This window comes from Petaurus breviceps, unplaced genomic scaffold (genome assembly GCF_028583685.1).
Source record: "Petaurus breviceps papuanus isolate PSGF00001 unplaced genomic scaffold, PetGlider_PUasm1.0 226, whole genome shotgun sequence".
NCBI classification, from domain to species: Eukaryota; Metazoa; Chordata; class Mammalia; order Diprotodontia; family Petauridae; genus Petaurus; species Petaurus breviceps.
This window is the reverse complement of record NW_027185890.1, coordinates 7,003,561-7,015,693: the sequence shown is the minus strand read 5'-3', so window position 1 is coordinate 7,015,693 and position 12,133 is coordinate 7,003,561. Positions and strand designations below refer to the sequence as shown.

The window sequence follows — 12,133 nt, the reverse complement described above, 5'->3', positions numbered from 1 at the left end:
AGAAGAAAAAAAACTTTTAACAATCTTCTACACCTTTTACATAAATAATACTATAAAATCATCGTGGGCATTTAGAATGATGATGTCAAAACCCTATGAGATTTAGGGTCGTCAATGAAATTTTAATTTATGGATTTTATTTACTAAGAAACAAGAAAAAAATCATACATTTGAGGAATATTTTCGATAGTTACTGAAAATAATACTTTTTTATAATACTTAATCTCAGATACTTCTGTTAATAAAAAAGAAGGGAGGCGGCCAGGTAGCACAGAGAGTAAGAGCACCGGCCCCAGTGTCGGGATAACCTGGGGATTGAATCCAGGCTCCTATACTTAGCACCTTGAGCAAGTTACTTAACCCCAATTGCTTTAAAAAAAAAATAAAAAAGAAGGGTCCCCAAATATTTTTCTACTTTTCTTTAATAGGAGGAGGGAGGAAGGAGAAGGAAGTATAAGGGTAGGGCTGAGAGGTGAATTCTTGAGGGGATTAGTAAGGGCAGGGTTCTGATTTTTTTCTGTCTGAATAGAGAAAGAAACCAGAGGCAATTTAGTGGCACTATGGGTAAAGGGCCAGAGTCAGGAAGACTCATCTTTGTGTGTCCAACCTTAGACACCTTCTAATTGTGACCTTGTGCAGGTAATTTAACCCTGTTTGCCTCAGTTTTTCATCTGTAAAATGAACTGGAGAAGGAAATGACAGACAACTCCAGTATCTTTGCCAAGAAAACCTCAAATGGTGTCACAGAGTCAGGTATGACTGACGTAACTAAACAGTAGCAATAGTTAATACAGGGTACATGTGGAAGATGTTGCTTAAATGGAGTTGAAGAGGTTACCCATAAAGAGCGTTATGGTTGCTCTGGAGACCCCAAAATACCAACAATCCGGGTCCTGCCAAATGAATTTGACTCAAGTCTTCTCAGCTAAAGAAAAGTAAAATTTATTAAAAGTTCACTTGCATTAGACACAGAGTAAGTCTGTGCTAGATCATTCTGTGGCATGCTCACTATTCTATGGCGCTCTCCCACATGGCATTCTATGGCGCTCTCCCACGTGGCATTCTATGGTGCTCTCACAAAGTGAAGACAGGATGGGGTCTTATGTACAGATGGTTGTGGGAGGAATCTAGAGGTGGTCTAGGGGAGGAGTTTGGGGAGGGTCTTCAAGAGGACTTAATGAGGTGGGAAGTACCTGGAGGCCACCTGGAGACCACAAACAATGGTGGGCTAGGCCAGTTCAAGGTGGTCAATGGAAGGCTAGGCTAGTAACAGAGGTCTGGGTCCAGCCACAATGTAAGGCTTATTGCCTAATGCAAATGCCTCATCAAATGAGATGATTTAATCAGAGTTCAAGAGCCTACCTCAAGGACTCAAGGAGAGCTTGAGGGGGCTCCCTGAGCCCATACCTCATCAGAGTTATAAAGGATGAGAGAGATTCTATAAGGTAAAGATATGGAGGCAGTGCATTGTAGATGCTAGGGATATATAACATGATTACTTTCTTTAAGAAAAGACATGACAAGCACCCAACTGCGTAAAAGAAGTCCAGAATCACAGAGCTTTAGAGTTCAAAGGATTTTGATGACCTAACAAAGAATCTCTTTTACATCACTACAGATGGTCACCCAGACTCTACATAAAAACCTCCAGTGAGGGGAAACCCACTACCTCCCAAGGCAGCCCAATCATTTTTGAACAGCTCTATTTATTAAGAAGCTTTTTCCTTGTATCAAAATGAAATCCTACAGTCCTTAGGGCCAAATGACAGTCATTCAATACTGGAAGACATTTATGATAGCCCAAAGCTCTTTTCTAGATTCATCATCTCCATTTTCTTCACCTTCAACTCATCTATACATGATATGACATGGTTGTCAGTTCCTTTATCACCTGCTCTTCATATTGGGTATGTTTCAGTTACCCTAGTGTCCTGATGAGGTGTGGGCTCTGGGAGCCCCCTTGAGCTCTCCTTGAGTGCTCTGGGAACCTCCCTTGGACTCTTGATTAAACATCCCATTTGATGAGGCATTTGCAAGAGGCGATAAGCCTCATGAACACAGTGAGCACTCTGCCAGTCTCAGATATGGAACCCACCCAAGGGAACAAGTGTTTTTGTGCTTCAGCATGATTCGATTAGCAATAGTTTGAATATTCTAGTTATAATGGTGTAATTTGGTCAAAACAGCTCTCAGGTTAGACTCATGCCAGGGCACAAACCAATGCAACATCACTTCCTTTCACTTATCTGGAATACATACTGAATCCTTTGATTTGCTTGTTCTCTCTACCACAATTTTAGCCTTCTTCTTTTTTTTATTTTCTTTTTCTTCCCTTTTTTGCTGACTTCCTGTTGAGGAACAAAGGCTTCACCTCCTTCATCTTCATCATCACTATGATCTTCCTCAACAGCATCTTCCTCTTCAACACCTCCATCACTATCTCCTCCCACCACTGCCACTTCCTCCTCTTCTTCCTCCACTTCACCAGCTGCACCCTCCTCACTGACCTCTTCATCTTCACTGCCTTCTTCCTCCTTGTTGCTTTCTTCATCCTCTTCACCATTCTCACCATAATCTCCATAATCACTATAACCACTATACTCAACCTCCTCTTCCTCTTTACTCTCCCCTTCTTATTTCTGCTAATTAAAAAACAAACAAAAGTTAAACGTACATTTAAAGTTACCAGGAAGAACAATTAAGTTGCAGAGAATGAACCAAAAGGAACCCTCCTACTCAACAAAAAAGTGGTGTTACAAAGAGAGTTAGCAAACACCTGGATAGTCCTTTATACCTACAGCATTTTCTATGAGGGAAGTGATTAAATGGCCAGAACCAAGCACTAGTCCAGGTGATCAGCCCAATGTGCTGACTATCCATCACTAACCACTGGAATTCATCCCCCCCATTACCAGATCCTCCAGCAATTCCTATCTCACTGATATTTTCTGTGTGACCAAATTCCTGAATGTCTCAGACATGCAAAGCCTTCCTTAGGTTGGCTGCTCTCCTGTTTAGGCTCCTTTAATACCGGACTTTTGCTCTGTGAACGACTCCTTCCTAATATTAACACCATAAGCTGATCCAACCGTTTTGTATTTTGAGTTGATTTATTGCTAACTTGAAAAGTCCTACCCACTGCTAGAGCTTACAGCCTGGTGCATCCCAAGTGTGCCCACAGGGGGTTTAAATGAACAGCCAAGAACATATTAGTCACCTTCCTTGTCTTTACTGTCTTCATGGGTTCCACCAGGACTGCAACTGGTTCTTTCTTGACAGTTACACTGAAAGAGAGGAAGCAGTATCCTTGAAGCCCAATTCCCTGCCACTGTCCTTTCCAGCCTTCAGTGGTACCTTCAAGTCCTGGAGTACCTGGTGATGTTTGGTAAGGCTGAAGCCACCATCCACACACTGTGATGCTGGACAGAAACATCTTGCTTACCATTTAAATTTGCAGACTGACCCCCTAAAGTCACAAGGGGGAGACTAAAAAGGATAACTGTTTGCTTTATGGGTAACTCAACAAATACTAAATAGCCGTTTCCCCACACCACCCTTCTATCAGCATGCTAAGAGAACCCACAAGACCCAGCAGTCTCCCTGAGCTGAGACTATTTTATCTGGTTAAGCAGCATCACTGGCCCATTTCTATTTGTAAGCCCCACTTTATGATTGAGCATACTAGTCACCAAAGTTTTGATAATGCCTCTAAGACTAAGCTGGTAACTAGTGCCATCCCCAAAGGCCAAAGGCTGCCAATCACCTATAGTCCACATAGTCATCCTTCCAAGCCATGGGTGTACTGTCATTGGACTTTCCATGTTTATCCAGAAGTCCTTGCTTGATCATCATCTTCTTTTGACTTGCCTCATGAAGAAACAAAAAGTCAATTTTCACAATTATTAGAAAACAAGCCTAACACAAGCAATTCTGGACTGCTTAAATGAAGCCAATATTATGTGAATTTTAAAAATCTGAACTTTAGGGGCAGCCAGGTGGCACAGTGAGTAAGAGCACTGGCCCCAGAGTTGGGATGACGTGGGATCAAATCCGGGCTCTGATACTTAATACCATACCCAGAAATAACTGGCTGTGTAACCTTGAGCAAGTTACTTAACCCAGATTGCTTAAAAAAAATAAAAATAAAAATCTAAACTTTGTTAGCATCTAACAGATTTTATCTCCTTTGAGTCTCAGAGCAATAGCAGGCAGGGCAGTTAACACCCTCCCTTTGACAGCTAGCAAACAAGCTGTGAGGTTGGTTGTAACCTGGCCAAAACTACAAAGCTAAGGATAGAACTCCCAGTACAAAGCACTTTCTACTATAGCCTGCAGTCTCTTGAAAGAAAAGGGGGGGGGAGGGGTGGTGTGGCTAGGTGGCACAGTGAATAGAGCACTGGCCCTGGAGTCAGGAGGACCTGAGTTCAAGTCTGGCCTCAGACACTTAACACAAAAACTTAGCTGTGTGACCTTGGGCAAGTCACTGACCCCAAATTGCCCTCCAAAAAGTAAAAAAGAAAAAGAAAAATAAGAAAGGTGGGAGAGACAGAGAGAATGCCCAGAGCCAAGAGATGGTAGGTCTTATATAAGAGGTCAGTGGTCACTGGATCAAAGAGTATATGGTGGGGAGTAAGATGTAAGAAGAATGGACAGGTAGAAAGGGGCTCTGAATGGCAAGCAGAGTTTTTTGTTTCTGATCCTAGAGGCAAAAAAGGAAGCCAAGGGGAAATAAAAAAAGGAAGTAGGAAGCCAAGTAACCTTAGGAAAATCACTTAAGTAACTGAATGAAGGGTAGAGTGGAGTGTGGAGAGACTTAAGGCAGGCAGGCCGTCCCCGCCCCCCATATTTATTTCAGTAGTCCAGGCATGAGGGAATAAGGCCTGCTCCAGGTCAGGAACACTGAGAACAGAGAAAAGACATTTCGATTTGGCAATTATGAGACCACTGGTAACTTGGTTGGAAGCTGGAGAGTAAGGGGTTAAGACAAAAGATGAGAGGAAGTGGAGGCACCTGTTGTGGACCACCTTTTTCAAAGAGCTTACATACAAAGAGCAGAAGAGACATAGGCCGATAATGGAAAGGGAGATTCTGGAAGATGAGGAAAGATGTGAAACTGTTTGTAGGCAGCATGGAACAAGATAGAGAGACTGAAGATGTGATTCTGAATGGCAGCAGTAACTTTTCTCCCCTATCTAGATAACTGCCAGCAGATTTGGCTAAACACAACCAGCTATTGTTCTAAGCCATTAGTTAAGTAGTCACTGGCAAGAAAATGGAGGTACTTCAAAGCAAATACACAAATAAAAACTACAAGCCGCCAGAGTAAATTGGCATGGTGTTGCATTTCTATACATAAAGTTGATTTTTGCCTGTGTGCTAATCAGATTCTGGCTACACAGTAACAAGCTGGTCAATGTAGCTAACACCAGGTAGAGTTACTTTCTCTTCAAGGAGGGAATAGTTATGGACAGGGCCAAGTTCTGCTCAGCAGGTATCAAACACTGGCCCTCCTTCACCCAGTCCTACTCCAAGCCCCACACCAAAGCAACAAATTCCATTAAAAACAAACAAACAAACAAACCAGGGAGCCAAGAGAAGCCCCAGATAAATATGGGCACAATCTTTCTCCTACCAAAGTCTTGGTCATTAAGCTGAGCTTTCAGGGAGTCTGTACCCCATGGCATGTTGTTCATTATAATGGTCAGAACTTACTCCTGCAATGCTTTCCCAAAGAAATCACTATTTTTTTCAAACCTTGCCATCAAAGGAGTAATATAGCTGTCAGTCTCCCATAATAATGAAGGACAAAAAAGAATGACACATAAGCCACTGTCAGATTCAACTCATCTTTGGGCCCAGACCCCATTTCCGAGGATAAGTGTCTCTCTCAAGGATCACTCTCTTAATCTTGGCCACTATACCATTGTCGCAGGTAGAAATGACTGCTGTAGTCATCAAGTCACTAACTGCACAAAGCAGAAATAAATAAGAGAATGAGGGTGGGGGGGGAGAGAAACACCCACCAGATCTACTTACTCCATAGTTCAATGCAGAAAAAAAAAGTCTTTATGAAAACATGCAGAGGATTAGGCTTGTCCTGGTAAATGTCTTAACAACCAGTTTTTTATCTTTATTATCATTTTCCTCATCACTTTCTTAGGACTGGACAATCCAAATGGTAAATCAAGCCCATATGTGCAGTTTACCTGTTTCTGAGGTGTCCATCTCACAATATAGAGTCACACAGAAGACACACTCAGAGGCAAACCCTTGGCTTCTGACACTCAGTTTCTGTTCAAATGATCACAGATCATTTGTCAAGTATATTGTCAAGTAAGACCAAGATCACTGGCACCTTAATTGTAACAGGTCACTGATATTCTGACAGAAAACATTTCCCTGAAGCTCTGCCAAAGCCCATCACTACATTTGATCTCCACTGTGATCAGATTTCCATCTTTCATCTGTACTTGAAACCTCAATGGATAGTGGGGTCCATGCCTTACTGTCATCATCCTCTGCCTACAAGCAGGAGCCCCCCTGCCTCCATACACATAGCTCACAGAAGAGCACAGTAAGATGTGCTACATCACAAAGAGAAATCACAACAGAACACATGTGCTATATAGGAAAGCCAGTGCAGCACTCAGAGAATGGGGAAATGTAATCATTTCACATACAGGGAAAAACCATTTTTCCCCAACAGAACATCAAGAGTAGAACATCAAGGATGCAATACCCACTGAAGAGTTCTGTATAATTATATTTTTGGCTACAAAGAAATCTCTACAAAAACCACTCATATTAACCAGATACTTTTCCTGGCACTAGTCTTAGCAAAAGAATTGGACTGCAGACTTCACAGGCCTACTGTTTTGACCAAGAATCATTTCTCATACTTCAACTCTCCCCAAATCACCACCACTGGAAACAGTGCTAAGAGCTGGAAAGAGGAAGATGCCAGGTGCTCTGCTGTTCAGTGGGTAAAGGGGGCCTTAGCAGAAGAACAAGTAGGGGGGGAAAAACAGTTCAGTGAAAGTGCTACAAGCTCCCAATCCTTTCTTTGCCTCTACTAGACTCCACCAGCATAAAGGGAAAGTCCAATGTAATTGAAATCTGGTGGAGTTGAAGAGTTGGAAATGGCCTTTAGCTAGCTTTTTCCCAGTTCCCTTGAGACTGCTTAACTTAGTGCCAAAGTTCTTCCATCTCAAATGGCTTCCCCTTTGGTAGTGATGACAACAACCTCCTGATTGATTTCAATGCCATCCTCATAGTGAAAAATCCCATGCTCCATAACAGATGGCATTAACTTGTAGAAAGGAATTGAGAGATGAAAAAAAAAACCCAGGTTCCTCCCCAAACTTCAGAATAAAATGTTTTGATTTTTTCCCCTCTGGATCTGACTTCTTAGAGGCAACTCTCCATACTAATTCATTATCAACAAATGGTCTGCAACTTGTAGACTTACAAGTTTCCCAAGGCATAGTCAATCAGTCAGTTAGTATGTGTCAAAAAAAAATTACTCAAATTTAGGTTTTCCTGGCTCCAAGGCCAGTTCCTGAGTGTACAGCAAATATCCCCTGTTGGAACTGGGGAACTATCCATCTGAAGACCCAACCCTCAACTGTGCCACACTGAGTTAGAAGTAGGGCTGGAGTTGGAGGATAGCACTTACCTTCCTCAGAGATCATTAGACCAGATGTCTCTAACACCCAAGGCCTGAGGACACTAGCCTATCTAGCCCCTAGGTTTCTTTTTATCTCTAGACCTGGATTTTCCTGGTTTTCTTCCTAACCCCAATTCCCAAACCCTCCCACACAGCTTTCCTCCAAAGTCTGAAGGTGTTTTGCTTTTTTACCCTCATCGCCCCCCCTCCCCAAATACACATATAAATTCTCTCTCCAACTCTTAAGCTCTTCATTTGGGCTTTAGTTCAATGTCATAATGGCCCACATGTAGAAATTAGCTGCATTTTACAGGTGAAGAGACTGAAGCTCAGAGCCTAAAACCCAAGTTGCGTACCCATAGAACTATTAAGTGACAGAGTCAGGCCTTCTGACTAGGCCCAGAACTCTCTCTCCACTTAGGCATTTCATTTCCCCCAAAACCCAGAACACCTAGCATCCCCTCCACCATGACATTCTTATCAATTTTACTTTGGTCCTAGTTAGCTATGGAGCCAGTCAACAATTGAAACCTTTAGGATCTACTTCTGTATCCTATGACCTTAGTGATCAGATTTAGAGCTCTGAAGTACTTTAGCCCCCAAAACCCAATCCTTTTGGGCAGATGAAAAAATTGAGGCTGTGGGATAGGTGGGCCCAAGGTCCTAAGTGACAGGTAATAGCTTCAGACTCCAAATCTGGCCCTCTTCCCACTCTACCTTGTGGCTCCACTTCTTTCATAAAGCAACAATTTTCTCACTGGTCTCTTTAGACTTGCTTTAAAAGCAGCCAGGTGACCTCAAGACTATGAAATCTCCAGTTTAGACCTGTCCTCCAAGCTCTCTTCCAACACTAAAATATGTTGATGATTCTAAGTTTTTAAGCTTTTCTGCTTCCAGGGCCTTCTAAATAAGAGGCTGTAATCGGGGAAGGTGAAGTAGCCAAGTGTGGCTCCACATGAGGATAAGTGAATAATCAGAAACCCCTCAAAGTGTATAGCAACACATCCCCTTCCCCCAACACCAGAAGGTTCCAAATAGAGACTGGGTGACCATTCAGCAGTGATGTTGTGGAAGGTATGTTAGTAGAGGCTTTCTCAACTTGGCATGTGACTCATCAGGCTCCATCCAAAGCACTCATTCTGCCCCACTCCCAATCTTCTTTTACTGTCCCAGAGAGGTCACTGTGCCCTCTCCTCTCTCTACTCATCCTGTGGGCACTGTACATGAAACTACTCCAGGCCCTGCTTCTCTGGTCACTGAGCTCCAACAGAACAAAGCCACACCAGAAAATACTTAATTAATCACAGGGAGCATTTATATGTAACTCTTTTATGTTTACAAGGCATCTTACATACACATCTCAATTTGAGCTTCACAACAACCTTGTGAAGCAGATGTTATTATTTCTATTTTACAGATGAGGGAAATAAGGCTAAGAGGTGAAGTGCTTTGTCTAGTACACAACTAGTGTCTGAAGGAGCCCAGTAATCATGCCATCCAACATGGTAGGGGATCAAGGAATCCAACATACACTACCCCTCCCTTTTAAAAAAAAGTGGTCCGAGGCTGCATTTCTTAATTCTCCTTTGCTATCAACATGTTTTTTTTTTCCACAAGAGGTAGTGTAGTGCAGTGGATAAAGAAACTTACCTCAGATACTAGCAGACCTGAGTTTAAGGCCCACCACAGCTAGGTGATCCTCACTAAGTTATTTATAAGTTCAATGCTCCAGGCAACTTTCTCAGACCAAAGTTGCAGAGAAGGTACCTGCTATGGTAAAGAGTTTTATCCCCCAGGAAAATCACAGGTCCAGGTCCTATTGCTTCAGTTATGACATGAACTAAAGAAGATTCTGGCTAGGGTGGGGAACCACAACAGTTCAAAGGTCAGATTCAGCTGTCATAAGATCTACCACTTGTCAGATATGACCTCTTCTATGGAACATTCCTAAAGATCTGACAAGCAAAGAAGCTGAATCAGCCTCTGTTGAAGGTTAGAGGGCTGGAGAGGTTCAGTCAGGGCAACAACTTTCTTCCTTTTTCTTGTTAAACCAGATTTCATGCCTTTCTCTTTACCCAGCTGTTGTTTTGTTTTTCTCCCTGCTCCATTGTGTGTGGTTTGTGTGGCACCTCTTGTCTGGCCCACCAGTTCGTAGCAACCCTAACCATAGACAAGTCATACTTTTTTTCCTGTTCTTCATGGGATATCAACAGGTTCTCCAGAGGATAAATAACCTGGCAAAGGTAACCCTCATCTTTGTAATTGTCATACTGCCATTGAGCATCTAATACATCATGATGCATGGTCACCATGTGGTCCTGCAAGGAATAAGGTGATGATAAATATTATGTCACACCCCCTGGTTCTGGACTAGACCCAGAAATTCTAGCTTACTCACTTGTACCAAAAGCATTTCATTCAGCAAATGTAAAAAATAAAACACCAAGAACCCTTTGTGAAGTACAGCTTTGCGGTCATCTCACACACCCACTAAATTCTTTAATCAATATGTATCTCAAAGACATTCTTCCATTCTTGAGAACTTTAAAAAAAATACTTACCTACACATATTGTAAAACAGCACAAATCCTCAGAGAAAGTAGAAAAGTATTCCAGGGTATTTGCTGAAACAAAAGTCCCAGCTGGACCCTGCCCCTGGACTGTTACCATAGGACTAGAAGGCATCCTCCTGACACTAAGGAAAATGCCAGGACACACAGGAACAGATTGTAGGCTGGGTGACAAAAAGGACAGAAGTTCTTTTCCATCCTCATTTTCCCCCTGCCAGACCTTAATGTTCCAAAGTTAATTAACAGAACACGGGAGCTTCCCTGTCCTGCACTCAACACTTTGGATATTTACAACCTCTGAGTGTTTTGTCTTGGGAGATGAGTGTGGATTGAACAGTCCTATCTAAAATCTGGGAGAACTGATTTTTTTTTCATTTCTCTCCAAGTTAATCTCCTGACTTCCAATTTTTTCCAGACTTTAAAACCATGCTCCCGGGGCGGAGCCAAGATGGCAGAGTAGAAGCAAGACCTTCCCCCGGCTCTGGCTTCCACCCTCCCCAATCCATGTAAAAAGGGGACTCTAAACAAACTTTGGAGCTGCAGAACCCACATAATGACACAGAGAAGCTAACCTCCCACTGAGGACAGCCCAGCAGGCCGGCAGGAATCGGCCAGCGCAGAGCTCTGGGAGCCGAACCCAGCCCCATGCCAAGGCTTTAGCCCCAGGACGGACCTGACCAGCCACCAGCCGGAGGGACTCCTGTGGCCATTTCCAGATTTATCACCTCCAGAAAAAGATCCCCAAAAGAAAACTCCAAGGAATATTATAGCCAGGTTCCGGAATTCCCAGATTAAGGAGAGAATATTACAAGCAGCCAGGAAGAAACAATTTGAATATTGTGGAAACACAATCAGGATAACCCAGGATCTGGCAGCTTCTACACTGAGGGATCGAAGAGCTTGGAATGTGATATTCCGGAGGTCAAGGGAGCTGGGATTAAGACCAAGAGTCACCTACCCAGCAAAACTGAGTACCATGTTTCAGGGGAAAAATATGGTCATTCAGTGGAATACAGGACTTTCAGGCATTCTTGCTGAAAAAAACAGAGTTGGATAGAAAATTTGACATTCAGATACAAGAAGCAAGAGAAGCATGAGAAAGTAAACAGGGAAAAGAAATCATAAGGAACTTGTCAAAGTTGAACTATTAACATTCCTACATGGAAAAACAATAATTGTAACTTATGATACTTTTCTCAGTAGTTGAAGGGATTAGAAATATATATATATATATATAGTCTTTATATGAGGGTATGCGGGCATATGAATACATATGTGAATGTGTGTATATACGTTTACAGGTATACATAGATAGAGGGCACGGGACCAATTGAACAGGAAGGGATGATACTTAAAAGGTGAAATTGAGAGGTGAGAGGAGTATAATGAGAGGAGATGGGGAGAGACAGATTGGGGCAAACTATCTCATACAGAAGAGGCAGGGGAAAATGGTTGCAATGAAGGGGAAGAATAGGAGGGCAGAAGGGAATGGGTCAACCTTATTCCTATTGAATCTGGCTTGAGGAGGGAGGGAAATACACACCAAATAGGGGATCTCACCCTCCAGGAGAATGGGGGGGGGAAGGGGATGAGAGGGGGGATGATGGAAGGGAGGGCAGGCGGGGGGGGAGGGAAGTTGGAAGCACCCACTTTTGAAAAGGGACAGGATCAAAGTAGAGAATAGAACAGGTGGGAGGGAAATGTAGTCAGTCTTTTACAATATATCTACTATTTTATTGTTTTGCATTAGCCACACATGTACAACCTATACTGAACTGCTTGTCTCCCCAGTGGGGGTGGGTGGCAGGGGGGGAAGGGAATGAATCTGGGATTGAAAGTTTTAAAATCAAATATTCAAATATATATGTATATATATATATATATATATATATATATA

The 12,133-nt window shown here is 42.6% G+C and overlaps 2 non-coding genes and 1 pseudogene across 2 annotated transcripts; all 3 read right to left on the bottom strand.

Annotated features, from left to right (window-relative positions):
- Positions 1-1,131: 1,131 nt before the first annotated feature.
- Positions 1,132-12,133, bottom strand: part of LOC138166799 (H/ACA ribonucleoprotein complex subunit DKC1-like) — a 17,354-nt pseudogene continuing 6,352 nt past the window's right edge.
- Positions 3,377-3,509, bottom strand: LOC138166885 (small nucleolar RNA SNORA56). Its single transcript, XR_011169764.1, has one exon. It is a non-coding gene; the product is annotated as a small nucleolar RNA SNORA56 (small nucleolar RNA).
- Positions 10,392-10,522, bottom strand: LOC138166884 (small nucleolar RNA SNORA36 family). The gene has a single exon (XR_011169763.1). It is a non-coding gene; the product is annotated as a small nucleolar RNA SNORA36 family (small nucleolar RNA).